The 7,500-nt window shown below is 38.3% G+C and overlaps 1 pseudogene; it reads right to left on the reverse strand.

The window, feature by feature from the left end:
• The window catches only part of LOC137995800 (uncharacterized), a 4,542-nt pseudogene extending 4,082 nt beyond the window's left edge, over positions 1 to 460 (reverse strand).
• Between the last annotated feature and the right edge of the window lie 7,040 nt (positions 461 to 7,500).

The raw sequence follows: 7,500 nt of genomic DNA on the forward strand, positions 1-7,500 counted from the left end.
GCCAAATTACACGATCAGATTCGCCGCTAAAATTATTTCTTGTATAGAACAAACCTTTCTTTACAACATCTGCTTGTTGTGACGGTGATGTGGAGACGTTTTCCTCATCCTGTTTAACATACGTAAGAAAAAAAAAACAAACCAAACATTTTAGGAGTACAGGAAACTCTAATATTTCTTATGTCCAGTTTGATCAAAAGACGCAGGCATGGATAGGGGAAGAAGTTCACGGCTAGCCCATGCAAACAATAACCCGGCATGCATGATCAAAGGTCGTCTCACTACTCCATTGTTGTAACATTCACTAAAACGAAAAAAGTTCCCTTTCTTCTTCTTAATTAAGAACCGGAAGATTTACATTTTCACTAGATTGAACTTCATCCTCATCATCTTTGTCAGTCCTTGCATTGTCATCATTGGGTTCGTACACTGATGACAGACAATCGTCATCAGTGTTCATCGGGCTGGAGCTACATGTATCATCACTACTGCCTATGTAAACTCTTCCTTGTTTGCACTTGCGGGGGTATTGTGATCTGGTCTTAAAAAGAAATGTTGATTTCCGATTGTTATGGACGCAATAAACAAGAAAGCTATCTTTTTTTTGTTCCAATTTCGCATGTCCACCTAGGGTACGCAAGATTCCACAGAAAAGTTTGTTTTGCAACTTGAATCAGCCATATTTTTATACAGAATCATTGTAAATGATGACCTTATATATCAAATGATCAAATGATCAAATGATCAAACGTACACTAACAACTTTTCCGGGAAATGGATTTTTCACACGGCTTCCTCACAGGTTGCTCACAGCTTGGAAAGTTGAGTGAATGAGTGGCACTGCACAACCAAACGGGTTCTCAGAAATCCCACATGAGTGCTCTTACAAAATTATAGTCATTTGGATGAAGCTTGACCTTAAAAGTGAAAAGCGCAAAACTGTGCTAAGAAGAACCGAGACACCACAACGAGTAACAAATGAAACGGGCATCTCGGCTACAAAACAACAATGAGATTGAGAAAATTTAATGCCCTTTCAATGTCAATAATTATGTGGATGCCCACATAATTTCACGAGTTTAGAAGCTCGTAAAGGTCAGCAATCAACTGCTAACATTACAACTCATATGAAAATAATTATTTTGTTTAACAAGGTACGTGTAGTCATAAGCCATCAAAATCAGCAAACAAAACAGCCGCGAACCAGGAAAGGTTAGAGCTTTGAAATTCCAAGGAAATTTTTTTTTAAAGCTATCCAACGGCTTAACGGTGAAAAGATTTATTTTTTATCTGCGAAAAAGATCATAATTTTTTCATCACCCTGGAGAGATTGCTTGGGAAAACAGGAAGATCGAAATATTATTCGCATTATTAACGCATGAGTTCCTACATTCCTTGCACAATTTGCATAGCACAAAAGAGAAAAATCATGTGACAGGTTGTACAACAATCAGTTCAACTCATGTTATCATGACGGAATGCAACCAAGACGTGCTTGGAAATGAAGAAATAATTGCCAATGCAAATAGTTTTTAATGAGATGGATGCGGGTGCTCGTGTGGTGTGAAAAATGGTCCTGTGTTTCCAGCAGATTTCGGAGGAAGTCGTGTTGTTGAATATAAACAATTGCTTCTCCAAACGAGTGGTCTGTGATATTTATCACATGGTTGCCTACCTGGTTCAAATGAGTGGATGTTTCTAGCGAACGAGAGTGTCAAGTATTTATGAGTCAATGAGTCAACGAGTTAGTGCAGTTAATTAAACCATAAAATGAAAGCTAAAATTTCAGAGACTGCTTAGGCCTAATCACTGAAACGAGGGCTTAGGCTTAATCAATAAATTATTGCTATATTGACTGTGAGTCCATTGACCCATGACTCATGACTCATTGACTCATTTGACTCATAAAACACGCGATCTCAGCGAATGAGTGGGCATTTTTTTTACACAGCTGACCAGGTTGGTCGCACGAGTGAGCCAAGCCACACAAACAGCTTAATCCAGTTTAATCCAATAGCTAACATGGTTACCGCATACTTTCATAAATTGTACTGGCAATAATACTAGTGAGCGAATGTGAGAATGATATACACATATGAAAGGAAATGTTAATAGTGAATCTATCAAACAACTGTCAATAATGATGAATACTGGAGCAAAACCTAACCAGATTTTGAAACTTTGTGAAGAAGACATAGTTTTGAGAGATGCAGTGCAGGCAGTCATCCTTAAGGATATCAACAACCCGGTGGGGATTACTTGGATCAGTTTTCACTGGGTATGTGCCGCTGGCCTCTCAGAACCCCTTCCCCTTTATAGTCTATTTTATGGCCAATTATAGACCCCATCTTAGTCACTTTTGAGTAAATGTAATTTTAGCGATCCCAACTTAGTCACTTTCTGTTTATGCATAAAGCTTACATACAACCTTTTGATTGTAATTTCAAAAGGGAATCTTTCCATTAAATCTCACTAGCCAGCATTTCCTTACCCCCAAAATCTGGACAATTTGCGACCCGATTGTAGTAAATATAACTCTGTCGGGAACTTTGTTGAAAATGCAACGGCTGCTCTACCGACTGAGCTACAAGGTCAGTTAGTGGTTTTTTCCTTTGTTCAGGAATGAAACTCGAATTTTTATTCTCAACTGGAATTAAATGACAATCATCTGTACTCTTTTTGGACAGAAATAATTGATCTGTTGTTTGTTTGTTTTGCTCTAAAATGCGAGATAACAAGTGCTTTTTTTATCCATATTACCCAACTGTTTTTCGATGTGCCTCGCTAAAATCGAGGTCAGTAACTTCCTCTGCAAATTCAAAAACGTCTGTGCAGAGGAAGTTACTCAACTCGATTTTAGCGAGGATGATCTTTTAGTATCATATGATGTAACTTCTTTGTTTACAAATGTGCCTTTAGACGAGACGATAGAAATACTTGCCACCAAGGCTTTTCGTGACAATTGGTTCAACAAGGCTAGCAACCTAAATATCACCAAATCAGACCTGATAGAACTGCTAGAATTAGCTACCAAAGATCAGCTCTTCCAATATAATGGTGAACTGTACGAACAGAAAGATGGAGTAGGCATGGGGTCTCCCCAAGGCCCCCTAATGGCCAATGCCTTCTTGTGTCACATAGAGGAACATTTAGATCTGCCTGATTACTACAGATGGTACCTAGAGAATACAATTACCGCAATGTCTTGTGAATCAGTCGTTCATGTTTTCCTTGATGAATTAAACATTTCACCATGGAAATCGGGACCAATGGTAAACTACCTTTCCTTGGAATGCTTCTTGATAAGAATGGTCCTCGGATATCGACCTGTGTCTACCGAAAACCAACTGACAAAGGCTTATTACTACACTACCAGAGTCACGTGGACCATCGTTATAAGACTGGCCTGTTTATGACCATGCTTAACAGAGCCTATCGGTTGTCCTCAAGTTGGCAATTATTCTCTGATGAGTGCGAAAAGCTCAAAAACATCTTCAAACACCTTAAATACCCAATAGACCTAATTAACAGAACTTTTAAGAATTTTGTCGACTCTGTTCAATCAGATGCCCAGAAACCACCACAAGCGCAATACCAAGGAAAAACCGTCCGTATTGTATTACCGTACAAAGATCAGAAGTCAGCTAACGTGCTACGGAGATGACTCAAAGATCTGAGCGTTAAAATTGGTAACACGACCGTGATTGTTCCTGTCTTTATTAATTGTAAGATTGATAGTCATCTCAAACACTGTGAAAACAAGCCAAATGTTGTAAATAACCGATGTGTTGTTTATTGTTTTAAATGTGGTCTATGCAATATGGACTACATTGGTTATACAACAAGGCATTTACATCAGCGTATAGAGGAACACAAATCCCTATCATCTTCAGTTGGTCGACACATGAAGACGAAACACGATCTGGGCAAACCTGAACTTAAAGCACATTTTACAATCCTAAAGAAATGAAAAACGAATTTTGACTGTCTCGTTCACAAGATGCTTTTGATACGTGAGTCACCATCACTAAATAAGCACTCAGATTCCATTCATGCTAAAGTTTTTGTTTGACCTTCGCCTTTTATATTCTAGCAAAAAAATGTAAATATCTTAGTGTCAACTATCGTTTAATTTCCATTTATGCAAAAGTCGTTCTTTTGACCTAACGCCCGTTATATTTAAATTGCGAATTGTCCATAACAGTTTAACCTTGATAATGGGGTCATGTCTGACTCTGAAACGTTGTTAGTTTTAATTCTTAATACGATTCTAAATCGATCTTACTTAAAGTGAATTTTGTGTCTGAAAATCGAGCAAACCTCTGACCATAAAGGCATAGTTTTATATTCAGGTTGCATACCACTTTGCGTATGCATCAATGCCGTCAGTCAGACGCCACGAGGTGAGGAACTTGTTCTTCATATTTCTTTGGAGTCTGCCCAAACTATTGGAATAGTTTGGGTAGATACTCTTTCATTTCACGCAGTGCTTCTCAACCAAATAGACTCATACCTCGAAGTGAATATTGCAAACAATAATTTGGATTGATCTTAGCTCTCTCATAGGTATAGTAAGCTTAAATTATATTTTTTAATGCATTTGTTCACAGGTATAGTAAATTATACTTCTTAATGCATTCATGGACTAATACACGGCAGTAAATGATCACATTGGAAGGGTGTCACAAGAACTTTGCAAATTTAAATGCATGATGACCCTGCTTATTTATTTCTTTCCTCATTTGTTAACTATTTAGGTTATGTGTAGAATTGCGTTCTTAGTGGCAAAAAGTAAGGAAATACCCAAATAAGTACTCAGAGGGTCTAAAAAGGAGGGCTATTTTCTCAATTTTCCTCTTGGTATTAAGTATACACTGGTGAATTTGACAGCAAGGAGGAATGGGCAGGGTAAAAATTAAAGTGGTTAATTATCCTTTATGTCTACCTGTGAAAGTGTTAGGTAAAATGGGGATCAAAGCTTGTCACATGTTTTTAATCAAAATCCAAACCTGTGGAAGACATTAAATCTCGAAAGAACAAGATACAGGTTGCATAAGGAAACAACTGTTAAGACTATGTTTTGCAGGCCTACAACCTCGGACATAAATAGTTGTAACACCTCTCTTGAACAGCACGTAACTCGCATCCAAGCTATTGATAACGCCGCCCTCCTCCTCCCTCCCTTCAATGTTGCATTTGCCGTTCTAATGTTGCGTTTCCCGGTTAGTTCTTGCACTGTGTAGCGACGGAACTGCTACACTAAGACCTTACGATGAGCCATATAACATACAACAACAACTCAGTTTATTTGAAGGTACCACAGAGATTCATTTACACGCTACTTGATTGCTATCACTGATTTCCTTCACAAATAGCTGATTCGGAAGCAATGAGCGAAGCGGTAATACAATGATATGATGCGATAATGCGGTAACGAAAACTATAAGAAAACAACAAAACCTAGCATTACAAAGCACGGTAGGGGCGAATATGAAAATACAATAAAACAAGAAACAAATCACTCTAAATGAACAGAAAAACTTACATCTGTGTCCTACTATCCTTGCAACAACTTATAGAAACCTTAATCCGTAAACAATGGAGTCCTTGATACCGTAAAGTAGAGAACCTTAACTTAACTATCTTACTAAAACCTTCAGCGGAAAAACAATTCACCACAGTGTCAACTCGCGTGGTCATCCGGGACCCGGCAAGGTCCAGACCACCGCAATACAATAAAACGTCACACAAAAAAGAAATGTCACGCACGATTCTGCTGCAACACACTGGAACCCATAAACATCAACATTTAAAGGGGAGGAGGAAAAAATTTCCATCATTTGCGACTGAGACTGTATTTGCCACTGTTAAGTGTCTTTATGTGTGCGACATGATGTGACAACCGAGGAAAGTGTATTGTGAAGTTATTGTTGTAAGGTTGTAAGATATGTTAAGACGGTACATACTTGTCGCCAAATACACTTTGGGCTATACTATTAAAGTGCCCATAACCTAAAAAGTTTTATTTTCCTATTTGAAAGTCCATATTAAAAAATGAACTTTGGCGAAATAATTTTTCAATTCCAGCGAGAGGTGGATTTTCTACCATTTTTTCAATCCTACTTTTATTTGGTACACCCCTTCTGCTGGTCAGGACCTCACGGGCTCGCTGTGACGTAGATTAAGGAATGCTTGTTGGCGTGGGTCTTATCTTTTCTTACTAATCAATGCCAAGGTATCACTCAGCGATCATTTTTGGTATTTTTCAGTAAACAAAAAAATCAATCATGCCTATATTTATCATCAAAGAAAGTGCCTCTGAATCTGGAAGTGAATAAACTGGCGATTTAAAGAAAAGAATTTGAGGGGAGTAGTTGCCGGTCTCGACGAGTCAGCCAGTGTTAGCACTGAAACCCAGAACTACACGGAACCCTACGTGGAAGAACCATTAGGAGACGAGGAATGGCTACAAATTACAGAAAAGAACAAGAGGATAAGGAGGGTCTCTCGAGGGAATTAAAGTCAACGCTTATGTCTGTTCCTGTAAGCGAATCTCATCCCCCTTCAACAATCTTTTCGTTTTGCTGTCCATACAATACTGAAAGTCATACTCTTTGAAGTGAATCTAGCACAGTGAAGAAGTTTTACCGGGCTTCTTTTTACCAAGACAAAAGCTGCAGCCATTTTTCCTTCTGTTTTGAGGTATTGCGTTTTGCAAGTCGAAGGATTCCTACGTATACTTAGTCTTTTCTTAGGATCAGCTGTGTTGTTACATCGAGTGGTTACGCATCTTTTAGGCATTTTCAAGGGGTTATTCCTTACTATACTGTTTATATCGCCATTCCTTTTTCACTTGAAATCACATGTTCCTTAATCCACGTCACAGCAGTATTGTGACCGGGAAGAATCAATAGAAGACTAAGGCGAATGGTGAGCCAAAATGGTGGGAAATTTGAACGTTTTCTAATTTCATTTTCAAAGCGCGTTTTGGGAAAATCGCAATTTTTTTTTTCATGATATGTGTGTAGATTCAGATGACTAAGTGAGAAAAATTAGGTTATGGGCACTTCAATGGTCTTGGAGGAAACTTAAAAGATGTACAGAATTATTTGGTGAAAGACTGGTTTTTGTGTGTCAATACTGTTATCTGTGTGTTTGCCGAAGTAATTAAATAAAGTCAACATTAGTGGTATTTTGAGAGATGATGCGTCTATCAGAAAAGAAAACTGCTATTGAAAATGTAGATTGGTAGCTGTATTAAGGAGTGTTTGAAAAGGTTCGAAGTCAAGTTGTACATCCAGCGGAATATAGATAAAGAAGGCGACCAGTTAATTTTATGGCAGAAGACAGCGGTGGTTGCAGCGCAACAGCAGTTGGGTTAGGGGAAAGGCCTGTGCGACTTGGAACACTGAATTTCCGTCAAGTACGATTTGTGTATTTAATAACTTATAGTCAAGCCAATCTTGACATTGTTCCTACACGGGAAGAATTTTCAAGAAT

Source organism: Montipora foliosa, chromosome 3, assembly GCF_036669935.1.
Source record: "Montipora foliosa isolate CH-2021 chromosome 3, ASM3666993v2, whole genome shotgun sequence".
Classification (NCBI taxonomy): Eukaryota; Metazoa; Cnidaria; class Anthozoa; order Scleractinia; family Acroporidae; genus Montipora; species Montipora foliosa.